At 43.3% G+C, this 16,896-nt stretch overlaps 1 protein-coding gene across 2 annotated transcripts in view; it reads right to left on the reverse strand.

Annotated features, from left to right (window-relative positions):
• The window catches only part of shq1 (SHQ1, H/ACA ribonucleoprotein assembly factor), a 136,778-nt gene extending 123,199 nt beyond the window's left edge, over positions 1 to 13,579 (reverse strand). For both annotated transcript variants that reach the window (XM_072582586.1, XM_072582585.1), the window contains exon 1: positions 13,088 to 13,579. The gene's annotated coding sequence lies outside the window, so the exon portion shown is untranslated. The remainder of the gene's footprint in view (positions 1 to 13,087) is intronic.
• Positions 13,580 to 16,896: the final 3,317 nt, after the last annotated feature.

The following is a 16,896-nucleotide window of genomic DNA, read 5'->3' on the forward strand; positions in this document are numbered from 1 at the left end:
TCCACATTAAACTGCATCTGCCATGCATCTGACCACTCACCTAACCTGTCCAGGTCACCATGTAATCTCCTAACATCCTCCTCAAATTTCATCCTGCCACCCAGCTTAGTATCATCAGCAAATTTGCTAATGTTATTACTACTACCATCTTCTATATCATTTATATGTTGTAAAAAGCTGCAGTCCCGGCACTGATCCCTGTGGTACCCCACTGGTCACTGCCTGCCATTCCAAAATGGAGCTGTTTATTACTACTCTTAGTTTCCTGTCAGCCAACCAACTTTCAATCCAATCTAGTACTTTGCCCCCAATACCATGCGCCCTAATTTTGCTCACTCACCTCCCGTGTGGGACTTTATCAAAAGCTTTCTGAAAGTCCAGGTACACTACATCTACTGGATCTCCCTCGTCCATCTTCAGAGTTACATCCTCAAAAAATTCGAGAAGATTAGTCAAGCATGAGTTCCCCTTCATAAATCCATGCTGAGTCTGACCTATCCTGTTACTACTGTCCAGATGTGTCGTAATTTCATCTTTCTCACCACTGAGGTCAGACTAACTGGTCTATAATTTCCTGCTTTCTCTCTCGCTCCTTTCTTAAAAAGTGGTACAATATTAGCCACCCTCCAATCCGCAGGAGCTGATCCCGAATCTATCGAACTCTGGAAAATAATCACCAACGCATCCACGATTTCTCGAGCCACGTCCTTCAGTACCCTGGGATGTAGACCATCCGGCCCCGGGTACTTATCGACCTTCAGACCTAACAGTCTCTCCAACACCAATTCCTGGCAAATATAAATTCCCTTCAGTTCAGGTCCTTCAGCCACTGTTACCTCAGGGAGATTGCTTGTGTCTTCCCCAGTGAACACAGATCTGAAGTACCCATTTAATTCTTCTGCCATTTCTTTGTTTCCCCGTAATATATCCCCCTGTTTCTGTCTTCAAGGGCCCAATTTTAGTCTTAACCATTTTTTTTGCCTTTCACATACCTAAAAAAGCTTTTACTATCCTCCTTTATATTTTTGGCCAGTTTACCTTCGTACCTCATTTTTTCTCTGCATATTTCCTTCTTAGTAATCCTCTGTTGTTCTTTAAAAGCTTCCCAGTCCTCCATTTTCCCACTTATCTTTGCTACGTTATACTTTTTCTCTTTTAACTTTATATGTTTCTTCACTTCCCTTGTCAGCCATGGTCACCCATGCCTCCTCCTAGGATCTTTCTTCCTTTTTGGAATGAACTGATCCTGCATCTTCTGCATTATACACAGAAATATCTGCCATTGCTCCTCCACTGTCATCCCTGCTAAGGTATTGCACCATTGAACTTTGGCCAGCTCCTCCCTCAGAGCTCCATAGTTCCCTTTATTTAACTGAAATATTGTCACTTCCAATTGTACCCTCTCCCTCTCAAATTGCAGATTGAAGCTTATTGTATTATGGTCACTACTTCCAAATGGCTCCTTCACTTCGAGGTCCCTGATCAATTCAGGTTCGTTGCACAATACCAGATACAGAACTGCCTTCTCCCTGGCTGGTCGGCTCCAGCACCAGCTGTTCTAAGAATCTATCTTGGAGGCACTCCACAGTCTCTTTCTTGAGGTCCAATACCATCCTGATTCTCCCAGTCTACCTGCATGTTGAAATCCCCCATAACAACTGTAGTAACATCTTTGTGACAGGCCAGTTTCAGCTCCTGATTCAACTTATATCCGACATCCAGACTACTGTTTGGGGGCCTGTAGATGACTCCCAAGAGGGTCTTTTTACCCTTAGAATTTCTCAGCTCTATCCATACTGACTCTACATCCCGTGATTTTAGATCCCCCCACGCAAGGGACTGAATATCATCCCTTACTAACATGGCCACCCCATCCCCTCTGCCCGTCAGTCTGTCCTTACGATAGCACGTGTAGCCTTGAATATTCATTTCCCAGGCCCTGTCCACTTGAAGCCACGTCTCAGTTATCCCCGCAATATCGTATCTGCCAATTTCCAAAAGAGCCTCAAGCTCATCCATCTTATTTCTAATGCTTCGTGCATTCATATATCGTATTTTTAATTTGTTACTGCCCTCACCCTTCCCATCAACTCCTATTTCACTCAACCTTACAGCATGATCCCTTTCTGAGTTTTCTGCCTCATTGATACAGTTGTCTTTCTTGACTTCGCTTGTTCTAACTTTCACTTCAATTTCCTTCTTAAACATCCAGTTTGTCCCCTCCCCGCCCCGCTACTTAGTGTAAACACAGCTGTATTGCAGTAGCAAACCTGCCTGCCAGAATGCTGGTCCCCAACCTATTAAGGTGCAAACCGTCTCTCTTGAATAATTTATGCTTACCACAAAACATACCTCAGTGATCCAAGAATTTAAGTCCTTGCTTCCTGCACCAGTTCCCCAGCCACATGCTCAAGTCCATTATCTCCCTGTTTCTGGCCTCACCAGCCCGAGGAACAGGAAGCAAACCGGAGATAACCACCCTGGACGTCCTGCTTTCCAGCCTTCTTCCGAGTTCTCCAAAGTCCCGCTGTAGTATATTCCTCCTCTTCTTCCCAACATCATTTGTGCCAACAAGTACCACCACCTCTAGCTCTTCACCTTCGTCCTTAAGGATTTCCTGCACTCTGTCTGTGATGTCTTTAACCCTGGCACCAGGAAGGCAACACACCATCCTTAAGTCCCGCCTGCTGCCACAAAAACCCTGGTCAGTTCCTCTCACTATGGAGTCCCCTATTACCACGGCTCTATGCGATGTCCAACTCTTCCGCGCTGTCTCCACACCAACTTTTGATTGGCAGACCTGGCTGCCTCGCGGACTGGCAGTGTCATCTGTCTCTACTGTTTCCAAAAGATTCAACTTGTTCCTGACAGGTACTTCCCCCGGCATCTCTTCACCTGTCTCCTCTCTGCCTTCCTCGTTCTTCTGCAAAGGTAGCAGGAAAGACCTCAAACAAGGAGCTAGGAGTGCTAAAAGGGACCGAGATACGTCCTTGGCAAAAAGGATTAAGGAAAATCCCAAGGCACTTCATATATACATAAGGAGCAAGAGGGTAGGCAGGGCAAGGGTAGGTCCATTCAAGGACAAAAGAGGGAATGTATGCAGGCAGCCGGATGAAGTGGGTGAAGTCCTTAATGAATACTTTGCATTGATATTCACAAAGGAGGACACAGTACATGATGAGAAGTGTATGTTGATATGCTGGGGCATGCTGCTATTTAAAATAGAAAGGACATGTTTGGTACTTCAAAAACATTAAGGTTGTCAAGTCGCCAACTTGATTGAGTTTTTTTGAGGAAGCAATGAAGACAATTGATGAGGGCAGGGCAGTGGATGTTGTCGACGTAGACTTCAGTAAAGTTCCTCATTGTAGGCTGATACAGAAGGTGAAGTCGCTTGGAAACCATGATGGATGGATACAGAACTGGCTTGGTCATAGAAAAGAGTATAATGGTGAACTGCTGTTTTTCTAACTGGAGGTACCTAACCAATGATGTTCTGCAGAGATCAGTGCGAGGATCTCTGTTGTATGTAATACAGAGGAACCTCGACATAGGTGGGGATTATTTTGTCGGTTAATCGAATGCTGGATAACTGATGCCGGGTAACAATTCGCCAAGCGTAGGACCTTGTCATCTTCTTCGAATGATCTGAAATTTGGTTAATCGAATGCCGGATAAATTGAGGTTCCTCTGTATGTATAAATGATTTGGAGGAGAACGAAATGTGATCTGATTAGTAAGTTTGCACATAATACAAAGATCGGAAGAGCTGCGGATATTGAGGATTGCCATAGGAGTCTCGGGCAGATGGAATTTAATTCTGACAAATGCAAGGTGATGAAATTTGGAAGGTCTGATACAGGAGTGGGGCGGGAAGAAGCACACAGTAAATGGCAGAACCCTTAGGTTCATGAACAGGCAGAGGGATCTCGGTGTCCAGGTAGACAGTTCCTGTAACGTAACAACATAAGTGGATAAGGTGGTCAAGGAGGGGCATGGCATGCTTACCTTAAAATCAGTCAAAGCATAGAGTTTAAAATTTAGCAAGTCACGTTGCAGCTGTATTGAACTTTAAATCAGGCCACATTTGGATACTGCGTACGATTCTGGTTGTCACACTACCAGAAGGCCGTGGAGGCCTTAAAGACACTACAGATACGGTTTACTAGACGCTGCCTGGTTTGGAGGGTATTAGCTAGGAGGAGAGTTTGGACAAACTGGTTTACATTTCAGTGAAAACAAAAGGCCGAGGGATGACCTGATAGAGGTTTGAAAAATTGACAGGAATGGATAGTCAGAATCTTTGTCCCCCAAGGTAGAAATGTCAATACTAGGGAACATTGGTTTAAGAGGAGACGGGGAAAAATTTAGAGGAGATGTGAGAATCAAGGGTCAAAATCCTGGAATTCCCTCCCTCAGGCATTGGGGTCAACCTACAGCACTTAGACTGCAGCAGTTCAAGAAGGCAGCTCACCACCACCTTTTCAAGGGCAATTAGGAATGGGCAATAAATGCTGGCCAGCCAGTGATGCCCACACCCCACAAGTGAATAAGGAGGTTTTTTTTTTCAAACTTGAAAATACTGAGTGATAAATACCTGGGAACATGCTGCTGGGGAGGTGGCAGAAGCAGATACAATGGCAACGTTTAAGAACGCATCTTGAAGCACAGAATAGAGATACCAAGACCATGTAGAGGCAAAGGGCTTTTAGTTTAGAAATTGCTTTCATCAGTCAGGGCATTGAGAATAAAACTTGGCAATCAAATTGTAGCTGTACAAGACTGGGGACAGCACAGTGGCTCAGTGGTTAGCACTGCTGCTTAACAGTGCCAGGGACTCTGGTTCGATTCCAGCATCGGGCAACTGTCTGTGGAATTTGTACATTCTCACCCTGTGTGTGGGTTTCCTCTGGGTGCTCCAGTTTCCTCTCACAATCCAAAGATGTGCAGGCAAGGTAAATTGGCCATGCTAAATTGACAATAGTGTTAAGGGATGTGTCAGTTAGATGTATTAATCTGGGGTAAATGTAGGATAATAGTGGAGAGGAATGGGTCTGGGTGAGTTACTCTTTGGAGATTTGGTGTGGACTTGTTGGGCCAAAGGGCCTATTTCCACACTGTATGGATTCTATGAAGTCCATTTGGTCTACTATGTGCAGTTCTGGTCATCACATTATAGGAAGGATATGGATGCTTTGGGAAGGGGTATTTACTGGGATATTGCCTGGTTTGGGGTTTATTAGCTATGGAGAGAGGTTGGACAGACTTAGATAGCTTTGACTCTTTAGCCAAAACAAAGGGGCAACCTGATGGAGGTGTATAAGGTTGAGAGAGGGATGAATAGGGTGAATAGTTGGGCGTCATTTTCCTGGGTGGAGAAGTTGAATGCTGGAACCTAATGTGAGAGGGGAAATGTTTGAAGATATGAGAGGATTTTCTTTTAAAAACAGAGGGTGGTGGGTGCCTAGACAGCACTGCTGGACAAGGTGGTGAAGGCAGAGACGATAGCAATGTCTGGAAGGCATATAGAAAGAGAAATAAACACAGGGAGGGAATAAAGGATCATGTGCAGGCAGACTGGATTAGTTTAGAATGACATCATGGTCAGCACAGACATGACGCGCCAAAGGACACATTCCTGCCTGCACTGTTCTTTGTTCTATTTCTTTTTTTTCTCCAGCAGCTTCAACTGCAAAACTCACATTCCCTTAAACTGTCCACTTTGGACTCGGGCCTTCCTAAAATTGAAGCTGACACTCGCAACGCCCTAATCCTTCTATTTTCTTTTCAATCTTGGTGGTTGCTGACACAAATTTATGCTTAAAGTTTACCAACTCTCAAAAATTACAAATTACAGCTCAAGAGGGCAGAACAAAACTCATCAGCTCAAGTTAGAGTCATACAGCATGGAATCAGACCCCTTCAGTCCAACCAGTCCATTCTGAACATAATCCCAAACTGAAGTGGTCCCATCTGCCTGCTCCTGGCCCACATCCCTCAAACCTTTCCTATTCATGTATTTATCCAAATATTTTTTAAACAGTGTAGTTGTCTGCACATCCACCACTTTGTCAGAAAGTTCATTCCACACATGAACCACCCTCAGTGTAAAACATTTGGCCTCATGTCCTTTTGAAATCTCTCTCCTCTCACCTTAAAAACTTGTCCCCATCCTTGGGAAAAGACAACTACCATTAAGCCTATCTATACCTCTCATTATTTTATAAACTTGTATCAGATCGCCGCTCAACCTCCTACGCTCTAGTGGAAAAAAAGTCCCAGCCTTTCTTTATAACGCAAACTTTCCAAAACCGGCAACATCCTGACAAATCTCTTCGGAACCCGCTCCAGCTTAATAATACCTTTTCTATAACTGGGTGATCATAACTGGACACAGTATGTCCATCGTGAACGTAGATAATTTTAAGCCAGGTGGGAAACAGGTTCTTCTCCTCCTCAGCCTGTGATCACATCTCCTCAGATTAGGAGTGGTTGAAACACAGGTAAGGTCAGTATTAGGACTTACCTACAATTAAGTGTGGCATTTCAGTCATTATACACACAGTTCAGACAGAAAGCTCCAAAATACAGAAACGGACTACGATCAAGATCTTAAGTAATGGAGGACCAGCTGCGTTCCAGTAGTTAAACAATTTGGGTTAGGTAGGCTGGCAAGAACAAGGGGACATTAGCACAGATTACAAATTTATGGAACTCATTTGGCAGTCATGAAAAGTCTCTTTCCACCCAACCACTCACCCATATACACAGAAATGGTTTGCTCTGTCTGAGAAAATCTTGAACTGCGAAATTTGACTAGTACACCACAGTAAGAAGCACTTCAAACCTTCTCTCAGAAAACAGCCACAAAGGGCCAATACTTAGAAGAATGCTCCATCAAGTATCTAGGATCATCTGCATTCACTTCCTGCACCTCCAAGAGGAACTCTAGCAATCAAACTATAACACAATGGTGTGTGATCCAAAGTAGAAATGAACCAATATAGTTGAATTGATCAAGTAAAATATTTCCAAAAGCAACTATCACAGTAAGCCTGGAAAACCATAGCAGTGGATTCAAGGAAAAATATATTGTCACTTTTCTAAAGAAAGGTTCAACTATTCAATAAAATCAGTAAAACAAGGTACAACCATCATAATGCAGATTGTCAAATCTGGGTCCTGAGCAGATCAAAGACTAAGACATGTTAAAACAACTTGCTCTTTTTTATATTGCACAATTTAACAGCAATTTGCTAAGTAAAATTTTTTCGAAGAGTTCACAATCATTAGCTCCCCCATATAAAGGATCATTTTATTCCACATCTAACAAGTACCAACTGACAAACCAGAATACTCAGAATGCAACTATGGATGCTCAGTCATTAACATACTCAAAGACTGAGACCAACAAATTTATTTAGTATATAAAAGTCTAAGAGCACAGGGCTAAACAAGAAGATGAAACAACATAAACCAGGATCTTATCAAATAGCACAGAGATTGAGGTATGATTGCTCATGTTTTTCAAATTAAGAAAATGTTAGATGCAAATACTAATTTTAAGTGTTTAAAAATGAAGAAACAACCATCAGTGTTTGTACCTAGCATATTATACTCATGTGCAGTTCTTCACTACTGCACCACACCCGAAGTAAGAAAGCATACTACATTAGGTTGTAGGTTTGCTCGCTGAGCTGGTAGGTTTGTTCTCAGATGTCTCATCACCATGCTAGGTATCATCAGTGAGCCTCCAGTGAAGTGCTGTTGCCTGTCCCGCTTTCTATTTGTGTGTCTTGGTCTGTTAAGATGAATGTTATCATTTCTGGTTCTTTTTCTGAGTTTGGTTAATGGGGTCCAAATGGCCATGTTTCCTGACAGACCTCGAGGAATGCCCATGAGTGTCTGTGTTTAGCCTGTCCTAGGATGGATGTGATGTCCCAGTCGAAGGGGACTTCATCTGTAAGGATAGCAGTGATAGCTGGTCATGTCTTTTGGTGTAGTTGGTGCTCATGTATCGTGGTGGCTAATTTCCTGCCCATCTGTCCAATGTCGTGTTTGTTGCACTCTTTGTAGGGTATTTTGCATATAACTAGGACAAAGCAAGGGCTACAGATGCTTGAGATCAGAGTCAAGAGTGTGGTGCTGGAAAAGCACAACAGGTCAGGCAGCATTCAAGGAGCAGGAGAGTTGACATTTCATTCCTGGTAAAGGGTTCATGCCTGCAACATCATTTCTCCTGCTCCTCGGATGCTGCCTGACCTGCTGTGTTTTCCCACATTCTCGACTATTTTGAGTATGATGTTCGTTCTGCTTGTTAGTTGTTTTTCTTCAGATTCTTACACACTTGATGCAACTGTAATACGCCAACTTCTGTGAACAGCCAAAATTTATTAAGCAAGTAAAAGCTTTCGAGGAATCCTTAACACTCTTCACAATGCTTGCAGAGCCATGTCAAAAGATCTCTCTGAACAAGGGACCCGTTCTTCCTTTATACAAGATTTCACATCACGGTCAGTAATGCCCACAAGACAACTCCCAGTCACTCCCCCATAGTCACATGCCACTCAAAACACAATGTAGTGATTTGATTATTTCTAGAAACAATGTGATTAAATCATTCGTTGATGGCAAAATCTGGTGCAAGTCATTTTTTTTATCTGAAGTGTGTGGTCAGAATTTTAACTGCAGCATTCTTATTGATTCTGAATAGCAGGAGACAACAATGTAAATTTATTCTGGATAGTAGGAGATGGCAATGTAAATTTTTGACATTCTACCTGCAAGACAGAGAAACATACCACCCTACCCCTGGGACATCCAATTTCTTGGAGGCCAACAGAGCAAATTAACCCTTTAACATCTCATGCTGGTGGTTGGTACTGGGTCCTTTAGTTTCACCAGTAACTGTTTCAATGTGGCAGGTATACAGGCTACTATGATGCCAAGAGGTTGGAGTAGTGTGGTCATCATCTCAGAGGTGTCTCGGATCTCTGGTACTGTGGCTAGAGTCTCTGGGTGTGTTGTATCTTCTTGTTTGGGTTTGTTGTTTAAGAATTGGCAGACTGTGGTTATTGAGTACCTGTTGTTCCTGAATATGCTGTATAGTTATTTTTCTTCTGCTGCTCATAGTTCCTGCATGCTGCAGTGTGAAGTGGCTCATTTAAATAATGTCCTGATGCAGCTCCGTTTGTGGGTGTTAAGGTGATTGCTCCTGTCATTGAATATCTGGTCTGTGTATGTGGCTTTCCTATAGATGCTAGCCTGTAGCTGTCTATTGGCTCTTTGATCCACAATGATGTCTAGGAAGGGGAGTCTGTTAATGTTCTCTTCCTCTTTGGTGAACTTTGTACCAGTAAGGATGTTGTTTGTGTGTCTGTGGGTTTCTTCTAATTTGTTGTATTTTGTGATGACAAGGGTACCATCCACATAGCAGACCCAAAGCTTGGGCTGCAGCTTTGATCTTGTTGTTGAAGGTGAAGTGGGTTGAGAGGCACAGGTTTTCTAGTTTGAGGATGCTGTCCTTGCTGCTGGAGGTAGTGCTATCAAGTGTTTTGTGTCCATGGTTTGTCTAGTAATGAAGCCAGTGTTTCTTTGGCAAGGGTGATGTTTATTGATGTGAATAGGGTCATCATGTTGAAGGAAACCATGACCTCGTCGTCCTTGAATCTTCTACTTGGTGTTTCAGTTTGTTTTCTAGTTTCTTTGCTAGTCTGTATGTCAGCGGACCGGGAAGTGAGACTATGAGTCTGAGGGGGGCCCCTTGTTTATGTACCTTTGGTAATCTGTAGAAAGGGGGTGTGTTGGATCCTTCAGATTTCATTTTTTGGAGGTCTGTCTTTTAATTTCTCCTGTCTTGTGAAGTTTGCTCAGGAATGCTGTATTACAGTTTTCTAACTGTGGAGTTGGGTCCATCACCACCTGTTGGTAGGTGTTGGTATCTGCACGTAGCGTGTTTGCTTTTTCAATGTATTGTGTTCTGTTCAGGATGACGGTTGTGCGTCCTTTGTCTACCGGTAGGATTACGAGACTTCTGTCTTGACACCTGACAGCACCAACTTCATCAGCAAGGATAGCATCCTCAAACTAGTGGACCAGTGCCTCACAACCCACTTCACCTTCAACAACAAGATCTACAAACAGACCAATGGGACGCCTATGGGATCACCAATATCAAGACTCTTAGCAGAAGCAGTTATACAGAGGTTAGAATGAACAGCCCTTCCCACCATCCAACCCAAACTCTGGGTCTGCTATGTAGATGACACCTTTTGTCATCAAGAAATGCAACAAATTAGAACAAACCCATAAACAACATCCTTACTGGTATAAAGTTCACGAAAGAGGAAGCGAACAACAACAGACTGCCCTTCCTAGACATCACAGTGGAACAACAAGCCAAAAAGGAGAGCTGCAGACCAGCGTCTACAGGGAAGCCTAACACACAGACCAGATACTCAATTATAGGAGCAATCATCTCAGCACCCACAAATGGAGCTGCATCAGAACATTATTTAAATGAGCCACAACACACTGCTGCACCCAGGAACCAAGAGAAGCCGAGGAAAAACACCTACACGACATATTCAGGAACAACGGGTACCCGATAAGCGCAGACTGCCAATTCCTACACAACAAATCTAAACAAGACACAATACACCCAGAAACTCTAGCCACCCTACCATACATTAAAGACATCTTGGAGATGATGACCAGACTACTCTGACCCCTAGGCATCCTGGTAGCCAACAAGCCCACCACCACACTGAAACAGCCCCTGATGAATGTAAAAGGACCCTGGATTAACAACCAGCAGAACGAGCGTCATATACAAAAAACCCTGCAAGGACTGCATCAAACATTACATTGGACAAACAAGCAGGAAGCTAGCTACCAGGATATATGAGCACCAACTAGCCACCAAAAGACATGACCAACCATCACTCATATCCATACACACAGCCAAAGAGGGAAACCAGTTCAACTGGGACAACACATCCACCAGACAACAGGCTAAACAAAGACACACACGGGAATTCCTAGAGGCCGGGCATTCAAACCAGAACTCCATTAACAAACATATCGATTTGGACCCCTTACTAACCACTCAGAAAAAGAACCAGAAGTCATATCACCCACCATAACAAACCGAGACAGATCAATAACAAGCAGGACAGAACACCAACGCTTCATCAGAGGCTCACTGATGTCACCTAGCATAGTGATGAAATGTCACAGAATAAATCTACCAGCTCAGCAAGCAAACTTACAACCTGATCCACAACCTGAGCTAAAAATCTTATCCAGAATCGCAAGCATACTACATGATATTATGGAATGTTGATCTACATCATCCCAAGGTGGAGGCAAGCCACAAGATTACATGAATATAGATATCAATGAATTGCAGTCTATTCACTCATTTCATACATCAAGCCACAATGAAATTCTTGACAATTTTTCACTGCATGCACATGTACTAACAGCAGCCAATTTAACATCAAACATGTTAAACTATCATAATTTTAAAGTTTTAAAACACTCTGGATTACACCAAGTTAGCTAAAACTCACAACACCAGGTTATAGTCCAACAGATTTATTTGGAAGCACTAGCTTTCTGAGCGCTGCTCCTTCATTAGGTAGTTGTGGAGTATAAGATCGTAGGACACAGAATTTATAGCAAAAGTTTACAGTGTGATGTAACTGAAATTGAGAAAGACCTGGATTGTTTACTAAGTCTCTCATCTTTTAGAATGAACATGTTGGTTTCAGTTCTTTCAAATGTATATCGCAGAACTTTTAAAAAAGTTACATTCTCAAGTGCAGTTTAACAATTGGTGTCATGTCAGCCCAGATAATGTGCCGCAATGTTCAGATTGATTCCAATCTAAAAAAAGGATTTACAGAATCTTATTTGGATTCATGTAGTTTTTGAGCAAAATAAAATGCAATTATGCAAGTACAAATTTGCCCCACAAATTTGTGTGTGTTTGGGGGGGGGGGGGGGATGGTGGTTATGCGTGCCTGTGAGAGGGTGCATGTGCGCAGGAGTGTATATGTGAGCATATGAGAGAGAGCTTGTGTAGGAGAGAGGGTCTGCATGAGTATGAGAGTCTGTACGTGTGTATGCATGTGTGTGTCTGTCTGTGTCTGCATGTGCACATAGTGCAGTGGGACATGAACCCAAGATCTCAGTTTACACCATCCCCATGGGTACTGAACGGTCACTTTGCATTGTGCCTGTCCTAAAGTCCATGGAGGATGGCCACCCGAAGGTCTGATGTTGAATGTCCCGGACTGCTGAAGGGTTCTCCGACTGGGAGGGAACACTCCCGGACACACACACACATGAACACACACACATAAGTTTGTGGGGTTAAGTTGTACTTGCACAATTACATTTTATTTGGCTCAAAAACTGCATGAATCCATGTAAGATTCTGTAAATCCCTTTTTTAGATTAGAATCAGTCTGAACATTGTGGCACAGACAGTCGCACACCTTAAATGCATTATCTGGGCTGACATGACACCAGTTCACTTGAGAATGTAACTTTTAAAAAAGTTCTGCAATATACATATGAAAGAATTGAAACCAACACGTTCATTCTAAAAGATGAGAGGTTTAACAAATAATCCAGGTCTTAGTCAATGTATAATTTCAGTTCCATCACACTGTAAACCTTTACTATAGATTCTGTGTCTTATAATCTTATCCTCCATAATTACCTGATGAAGAAGCAGCGCTCCAAAAGCTAGTGCTTCCAATTAAACCTGTTAGACAATAACCTGGTGTTGCGTGATTTTTAACTTTGTACACCCCAGTCCAACACCGGCACCTCCAAATTATGACCAAGTTTGCCGATAGTGTGGATCATGCCAAATGTATGTACGTTGCTGTACAACTGGTATTCTGGACATGCTGACCTGAAGGCATGTAAACAGCCAGACACAGCACGTGAATGTTTCATACTGGACATTTTCGTCTGATTAAACAAACTTCTCTAACTCACACCTTTGCGTCCCAAGTTTACTCTCCTGCACTGGTGAAGTCAGCATGGTACTGATATTTTTAGAATACATTACCTTCTATTAATTATTACCGACTACACTGTTGCAGTATACTTTAATAAGGATCACGATCAGGATCGTTCAGCCAGGGCGAAGGAGAGGCCGCCGCAACCTCAGCAGAAAGTTCACAACCAGCTCACAGTGCTCCCGCTGTAATGATGTTCTTGGAATGTCTGCCTGCCCGAACGTTCCCTCTTACAATTCCTCTGTCTTTTGTCCCCCGAATGTCGCAGACCTCAATATTCCACTGTCCTTTGTCCCCCGAATGTTGCAGACCTCAATATTCCACTGTCCTTTGTCCCCCGAATGTTGCAGACCTCAATATTCCAATATCCTTTGTCCCCCGAATGTTGCAGACCTCAGTATTCCAATTTCCTTTGTCCCCCGAATGTTGCAGACCTCAGTATTCCACCATGCTTTGTTTCCCGAATGTGACAGTCTTCAATGTTCCACTACCACTGGCTCTATTGCCCCGACTACTGCAGCGTGCTCATCCGAATGACTCAGACCTTCCAACCCGGAAAAAGAACATCCTCTCACTAAGTAGGCAACCGCGCCACCAAGAGGCAAGGAGTCTCCTCTGCCGCGCCGAAATAAAGTGACAAGGAAGTGAAAGAAACACGTGTTGATTTATGGTATTTCACTGTTCAAGATTGTCTAAACAAAACCCCAAGTGGGAATGTATATGTAATACACACATTCAAGCATACACACACCCAAGTTGTTGTGTTGGCTTTCTGGTTCTCATATGAATCAATAATGACTACATTTCAAAGTGATTGATGAGCTTGAAAGTTTATGAAGTTTAATCTCAATAAAGTACACACCCTTTTCTCGTGTAGCATAATACAAAAGATGAAGAACTAAGAAAGAAATCTTTGTCGTCAATATGAGTCCTGTACATTTAGATTTCACAGAGGGTGTTACACATAAATTGGAGTCACCAAATACTTCAAATAGGATTGTGTGTACAATGTAACTGGTTGTTTCAATTCAGTTCTCACCCGAGAATTTACATGATTAATCTCATGATAGATAATTCAAAGTGTCAGGTTGCCACAGTAAACGTTGTGGAGAAAAGTGAGGACTGCAAGATGCTGGAGACCAGAGTTGAAAAATGTGGTGCAGGAGAATCGACGTTTCGGGCATAAGCCCTTCTTCAGGAATGAAGAACCTCAATATTCCTGAATATTCCTGAGGTCATTTCTGAAGAAGGGGTTATGCCCAAAACATTGATTCTCCTGCTCCTCGGATGTTGCCTGGCCTGCTGTGTTTTTCCAGCACCACATTTTTCAACAGTAAACGTTGTGTCATAGACATTTCTGTGGCCAGCAAAGAAAAAGCAGAATGGTGTGTTGTTTCCCTGGTGCCAGGATCAAGGATGTCTCAAAGAGGGTGCGGAATGTTCTCACGGGGGAGAGGGCCAACAAGAGCTCATTGTTCACATTGGAACCAACGATATAGGAAGGGAAAAGGTTGAGATTCTGAAGGGAGATTACAGAGAGATAGGCAGAAATTTAAAAAGGAGGTCCTCAAGGGTAGTAATATCTGGATTACTCCCAGTGCTATGAGCTAGTGAGGGCAGGAATAGGAGGTTAGAGCAGATGAATGCATGGCTGAGGAGTTGGTGTATGGGAGAAGTATTCACATTTTTGGATCAGTGGAATCTCTTTTGGGGTGGAAGTGACCTGTATAAGAAGGACAGATTGCATCTAAATTGGAAGGGGACTAATATACTGGCAGGGAAATTTGCTTGAACTGCTTGGGAGGATTTAAACTACTAAGGTGGGGGGGGGGGGGGGGGGGGACCCAGGGAGATAGTGGGTGGGACCCAGGGAGATAGTGAGGAAAGAGATCAATCTGAGACTGGTACAGTTGAGAACAGAAGTGAGTCAAACAGTCAGGGTAGGCAGGGACATGGTAGGACTAATAAATTAAACTGCATTTATTTCAATGCAAGGGGCCTAACAGGGAAGGCAGATGAACTCAGGGCATGGTTAGGAACATGGAACAGGGATATCATAGCAATTACAGAAACATGGCTCAGGGATGGGCAGGACTGGCAGCTTAATGTTCCAGGATACAAATGCTACAGGAAGGATGGAAAGGGAAGCAAGAGAGGAGGGAGAGTGGCATTTTTGATAAGGGATAGCATTACAGCTGTGATGAGGGAGGATATTCCCAGAAATACATCCAGGGAAGTTATTTGGGTGGAACTGAGAAATAAGAAAGGGATGATCACCTTATTGAGATTGTATTATAGACCCCCTAATAGTCAGAGGGAAACTGAGAAACAAACTTGTAAGGAGATCTCAGCGATCTATAAGAATAATAGGGTAGTTATGGTAGGGGATTTTAACTTTCCAAACATCGACAGGGACTGCCATAGTGTTAAAGGTTCAGATGGAGAGGAATTTCTTAAGTGCGTACAAGACAATTTTCTGATTCAATATGTGGATGTACCTACTCGAGAAGGTGCAAAACTTGACCTACTTTTGGGAAATAAGGCAGGGCAGGTGACTGAGGTGTCAGCGGGGGAGCACTTTGGGGCCAGCGACCATAATTCTATTCATCTTAAAATAGTGATGGAAAAGGGATAGACCAGATCTAAAAGTTAAAGTTCTGAATTGGAGAAAGGCCAATTTTGACGGTATTAGGCAAGAACTTTCAAAAGCTGATTGGAGGCAGATGTTTGCAGGTAAAGGGACGGCTGGAAAATGGGAAGCCTTCAGAAATGAGATAATGAGAGTCCAGAGACAGTATATTCCTGTTAGGATGAAAGGTAAGGCTGGTAGGTGTAGGGAATGCTGGATGACTAAAGAAATTGAGGGTTTTGTTAAGAAAAAGAAGGAATCATGTGGGCGGCACGGTGGCACAGTGGTTAGCACTGCTGCCTCACAGCGCCTGAGACCCGGGTTCAATTCCCGCCTCAGGCGACTGACTGTGTGGAGTTTGCACGTTCTCCCTGTGTCTGCGTGGGTTTCCTCCGGGTGCTCCGGTTTCCTCCCACAGTCCAAAGATGTGCAGGCCAGGTGAATTGGCCATGCTAAATTGCCCATAGTGTTAGGTAAGGGGTAAATGTAGATGTAGGGGTATGGGTGGGTTACGCTTTGGCGGGGCGGTGTGGACTTGTTGGGCCGAAGGGCCTGTTTCCACACTGTAAGTAATCTAATCTAATCATATAGACAGGACAGATTGAGTGAATCCTTAGAAGAGTATAAAGGAAGTAGGAGTATACTTAAGAGGGAAATCAGGAGGGCAAAAAGGGGACATGAGATAGCTTTGGCAAATAGTGTTAAGGAGAATCCAAAGGATTTTTACAAATACATTAAGGACAAAAGGGTAACTGAGGAGAGAATAGGGCCCCTCAAAGATCAATAAGGAGGCCTTTGTGTGGAGCCACAGAAAATGGGGGAGATACTAAATGAATATTTTGCATCAGTATTTACTGTGGAAAAGGATATGGAAGATATAGAGTGTAGGGAAATAGATGGTGACATCTTGCAAAATGTCCAGATTACAGAGGAGGAAGTGTTGGATGCCTTGAAAAGGTTAAATGTGGATAAATCCCCAGGACCTGATCAGGTGTACCCGAGAACTCTGTGGGAAACTAGAGAAGTGATTGCCAGGCCTCTTGCTGAGATATTTGTATCATCGATAGTCACGGGTGAGGTGCCGGAAGACTGGAGGTTGGCTAATGTTTAAGAAGGGTGGTAAGGACAAGCCAGGGAACTATAGACCGGTGAGCCTGACCTCAGTGGTGAGCAAGTTGTTGGAGGGAATCCTGAGGGACAGGATGTACATGTATTTGGAAAGGCAAGGAC

Source organism: Chiloscyllium punctatum, chromosome 12 (assembly GCF_047496795.1).
Source record: "Chiloscyllium punctatum isolate Juve2018m chromosome 12, sChiPun1.3, whole genome shotgun sequence".
In the NCBI taxonomy this organism is placed as follows: domain Eukaryota; kingdom Metazoa; phylum Chordata; class Chondrichthyes; order Orectolobiformes; family Hemiscylliidae; genus Chiloscyllium; species Chiloscyllium punctatum.